The following is a 4,830-nucleotide window of genomic DNA, read 5'->3' as shown; positions in this document are numbered from 1 at the left end:
ACACACACACACACACACACACACACACACACACACACACACACAAGTCAACACCCCAGAAAAAGTGGTGGGGCCTGAATTCCTGGACGACCAGGGAGGAACAAGGCTTACCCTGGCAGGAATTTCACGTTAGAGGGCAAGGGTCTCACAGTCGTCGCAAAGTGGGAAGGGCAAGGGCGCTGGGAGCTGTTTTCCTCCCCCTAAGTTGATGGGATTCAGCCAGCTAGGAAGGCTTCAGAGAAGCCCCGCGGGGGGTCTCCGAGGTCCCCAGCTCGACCCCCAGCTCCGCTTCAGTCAGCGGCCTCTACTGGGAAGAGGGGTTATAGCCTGGCGGCTCAGCAGCGGCGATCGGCGACCGTGGGAACTGTGGTCGCAGGCGCGCACTCTCTGGGTCGTGAGGTCCCGCCCTTCAACCCTCCTCCGCGTTCTGCAGTGCGGACCCCGGGGCGTCCTCTTCGGCGTTCAGAGCCTAGGACGCCTGTTGTGCGACCCCGCCCCTCTGAGCACGCGCGGCCCGTTTTCCCAGGGCCTCAGTTTCCCTTTACCCCAATGCCTTCAATCCCCGAACCCCATGGGGAGCGGAGTGTAGAAGCCAGGGGGCCTGAGCCCGAGGGGGCGGTCGCATCTGTCTGTCTGTCTCTCTGGGTGGGAGGCAGGTTAATCCCCGACGGCAGTCTGACGGCACCGGGAAGGAGTTACAGCACTCACCGTGGACAGGGGTTCGGGGGACCACGGGGTCGGGGGTCCCTGCTGGCGTCGCTGTCGCACTGGCTGGGGACACCAAGGCACAGCGACCGCTAGCAGCCGCGCGCGCTGGAGACTGAGCAATGCAGAGCCGGAGCGGCGGGCGGGGGGCGCGGGCGGGCGGAGGCGGGGCCTGGCCTCGTTTGCTGGTCAGAGGTTCCAGCCCTGTCCTCCCCCACCCTGTGCGTCTGGGGTCGGGAAGGGCTTCCCGCCCACCGGGTGCTGGCCAGAGAGCCCACGCTTCGGGTGCGGCGCGCAGTAACCTACAGGTGGGTACAGAGAGGGGCGCTGCGTTGGATTTCGCTGGGCTGTGCTAGCCCCTCCACCACCACCCCGCCCCGAGGGAGGAGGCTGTCGCGGGGTCTCCTTCCCAGGGCCGCAGGGAAGAAGCTACAGTCGCCCAAAGGAGACACGAAGTGCCTGGGTTTCTTGAAGTTCTGTACAGTCATATCCAAAGTCAACCCACTCACCAAAGCTCTGCCCCTCAGTACTGTCTGGAGCTGCTCTCTTCTAGGGAAGTCAGCTCTGTCATTAACCTGGGCCATCTCATGACGTCACTGTTATCCGCGTGTGTGCAGAAGGTTGGGTTAGGCCCTAGTAGCTGGATCCTGCTGTTCCCAGCCCACTTTATTCCCTAGACACCCCCCCCCCTCCTCAGCCAGCCTCCACCACTTGGAGCAGAGCGATGGTCACCTGGATGGAGGCTTTGTTAAACACGTGCCTGTCCTTTTCCAACGTGTTAGCTCTGGAGCTGGGGCAGAGGGCGAGGGTGTACCTGACAGGGTTCCTACCATAGTGGGTTCCCAGCCACCCATGGAAAGCTGCCGAGTTGTTCTTTCCTGTCCCGTGCCTCAGTAGGCCTCTGGGGACCAGCGCTGACCTCTCTGGGATACTCCTGCTCACCGCCTTGCTTTGGAGTTTATCCCAAAGATCTCATTCTTACTGGAAGGACACCAACCGGTGTGAGAATCAGAAAAGCAAGCCTGAAAATCCTCCACAAAGACCATCTCCTGTGGGGAGGCCAAACTGGAACAGGCTTCCAAAGGAGTGCTGGGTAGGGGCCTGTGTTCCTCATTACTGGGAATTGGAGAGGAAATGTCTGGGAGGTGACAACCTGGCCTTAGCCCTTCTTCCCAGGGAGCATACACTGAGATGGATGTTGCCACCTGACTGTATCCCAGTCAAATCCTACACCCCTCACTGTGAAGCCAGGAGACGGAACAGAATATTGTCCTGCAGGATGTTCAATTTCCACAGCCAACCTCCAGCTTGGCCCAGCCAGGTCAGGCAAAAGGGCTAAAAGGTGTGATCCCCCTGCCCCCACTGCCGGGACATGGATGTCAGATGAGCAAGGGAGGGTCCTAGACTCTGTGCCCCATACTGCCTGCCCCTCTGTGAGGGACAGGCATAGGAGTGGGACAGCTGACCTACCTCCCAGGACCTGGAGTTGCGCCCACTAGTGAAGTCTTGCGTCAGGTTTTGCCAACCTGTTGGAACAAACGCAGTCTGGTTGCCATGGTGATGGTAATGGCTTTGGGGTAAAAGGATGAGCTAGAGGCTGCTGTAAACAGGAAGTGGGGGGGCAGCCTCACTGCAGGGGCTCCAGCCTTCGAGACTCGAGACTTGCTGGGTGAGACTTGCTCCTGCCTTTGACAGGGAAACTGAGATCCAAACATGGAAAGAGGTTTTGAGTCACATAGCAACAGACTGAGTGCCAAATCCAGCCCCACGAGTCTGGTTTTCCCTGGGCTCTTCTCTCTACAGACCTTCAGTGTGAGTGTGTGTGAGTGTGTGTGAGTGTGCGTGAGTGTGTGAGTGTGTGGGGGGTGCGGGGGTGCCGAATGAATGACAAGCCACCAGTGATTCATGCTGTCATCTTTCTTGACTCACCCTAAGGCTGCAGGGTCTCCTGTGTTTATTCCTACTTTGCTCAGAGCCTTGGTTGGCCTCATCTGTAATAGGGAATACAACTGCCCCTAGACACCGCTGGTGAACCTTAGTTCCTGGGCTCCACCTGAACCTGGGGCCAAGCTCCTCCTGCTGCAGGGAAAGGCAGGCTGCCCAGTGAGAGCTCATAGGGTCAGAGACCAGGGACTTTGAGGCTTTGGCCAAGCATCCCCAAGCCTGCATGAATCTATCCACCTGCTGAAGAGAGTGACTTTAGGGGTGTGTGGCTCTGGATAGCCTTCTGCCTGAGAAGCTGGTCCTTGAACTGCAGGCCACACTAAGTATTTCATGATATTCTTGCAGCCAGTATCCACGCACTCAGAACAAGCCCAGGTCTGCGTGCTACTGCATGGGAAGGTTTTTTGTTTGTTTTTTGTTTTTGTTTTAAACCAAAAACCAACTAGGCTCTCATGAAGCTCAGGCTGACCTCAACCCTCAGACTTGCCATGTGGCTATGGTTAACTTTGATTTTCTGATCTTTCCGCCTCTCCTTAAGTGCTAGAATTACAGGCATGTGCCACTATTCCCAGTACTGTGCCGTGCTGGGGACTGAAGCCAAGGCTTTGTGTACGCCAGGCAAGTGCTCTACCAGTAGCTACATCAGCAGGCCAGAGGTTGATGGGTTTGTCAGTCTTTGTTGTTGTGTTGTTGTTGTTGTTGTTGTTGTTGTTTTTGGGTTTCTCTGTGGTTTTGGAGCCTGTCCTGGAACTAGCTCTGTAGACCAAGCTGGTCTTGAACTCACAGAGATCCGCTTGCCTCTGCCTCCCGAGTGCTGGGATTAAAGGCATGTGCCACCACTGCCTGGCTGTTGTTTGTTTTGTGTAGGGCACTACTGAGGCCCTAACCTAGGATATGAGGCTTGCTAGGCCAGCATTCTACCACCAAGGAGTACCCCTGGCGTCACATACTGTGTTTGTGGGGCCCAGCTGGAGGGGAGGCAAAAGAAGCAGTCCTGGCCAGACAAAGGCTATTTGGTGGGTCTGAGCCCATCTGTGAGAAGAGTCTCACAGATGAGGGCCTGCTGAGGAATACAAGCTCCTGGCATCTGTCCTGTCTCATTACAAGGGCCAGTGAGGGATAGTGTGCCAGGGCCCATTTTCCATAAGGGCCCATTACTATGGCCAAAGACTGAGTAGAGATAGAGGTCAGGGCTATTAGCAGGGAACAGCTGAACACCATGTGCAACTGGCTTGGAAGTGCCCATCAATCTCTGCAGAACCTGGGGCTTGGAAGCATCATCTTTCTCTCATCTCTGGGACCAGAACCTTCCTGAGACAGGAAAGCCTGGAGGGGTGAGAGCTTTTCTTCTTCTAAGTTGTCCTGGAATGAGGACACAGATGGTCTGGCCTGGGCAGGCAGGGGCCCAGATGGGTAAGCTCAGACCTGTTTCTCCTACATTTTTGGTGTTTGCCCCTTTTATCCTTCTAGAGTTCAGGTATGGCCTCCAGGCCAGGCTAGGCCAGGGACACACAATGGCCCCAAGTCAGCCCCCCACCCCAACCAGGTCCAACAACTCCTCAGAGGCACTGACAATATCTGGAAGCCTCTAAGAGTCTCAAGAGCTATCAAATGACCCCATCCCCAACTCCGTGTCGGGATCAGGTGGGACAGGTGCCCAAGCACACTTCTTGAACCTTCCCTTCAAGTCAGTTCCTACAGGGACATGCCAAACATCAAAAAGATGTCTTTGGATACTTTGTCTGCTGGATTACCTAGAGGTCCTTGGGCTTCCTCTTTGGTCTGTGGGTCCAGGAAGGCCAGGGGGGCAATAAGCTCCAAACCATCATTGTTGGGGCATCAGTAACTAGGTGTTCTAGCTGGCTTGATAGATGCAGGGATAGTTTTGTCAATTTGACACAAGCTAAAGTCATCTAAGGGGAGGGAACCTCAATTAAGAAAATACCTCCAAGGCCGGGTGGTGTCAGTGCACACCTTTAATTTTAGCACTCAGGAGGCAGAGGCAGACAGATCTCTGTGAGTTTGAGACCAGCCTGGTTTTTAGAGTGAGTTTCAGGACAGCCAGGACGAAACAGTGAAACTCTGTCTCAAAACTGCCCCCTCTCCAAAAAAGAAGAAAAGAAGAAGAAGGAGAGGAGAAAGAGAAGAAGAGGAGGAGGAGGAGGAGGAGGAGGAGGAGGA

The 4,830-nt window shown here is 55.7% G+C and overlaps 1 protein-coding gene across 2 annotated transcripts in view; it reads right to left on the bottom strand.

The window, feature by feature from the left end:
* Baiap3 (BAI1 associated protein 3) overlaps positions 1-997 on the bottom strand; it is a 13,886-nt gene extending 12,889 nt beyond the window's left edge. Inside the window, exon 1 of one of the 2 annotated variants that reach the window (XM_005349109.3) lies at positions 709-997. The gene's annotated coding sequence lies outside the window, so the exon portion shown is untranslated. Of the gene's footprint in view, positions 1-111; positions 482-708 lie in introns of those variants that run through there. The other variant, XM_026780229.1, reaches the window with a different exon arrangement.
* Between the last annotated feature and the right edge of the window lie 3,833 nt (positions 998-4,830).

This window comes from Microtus ochrogaster, chromosome 7, assembly GCF_000317375.1.
Source record: "Microtus ochrogaster isolate Prairie Vole_2 chromosome 7, MicOch1.0, whole genome shotgun sequence".
NCBI lineage: Eukaryota > Metazoa > Chordata > Mammalia > Rodentia > Cricetidae > Microtus > Microtus ochrogaster.
The sequence above is the reverse complement of the archived record's forward strand: the minus strand, read 5'-3'. Positions and strand labels throughout refer to the sequence as shown.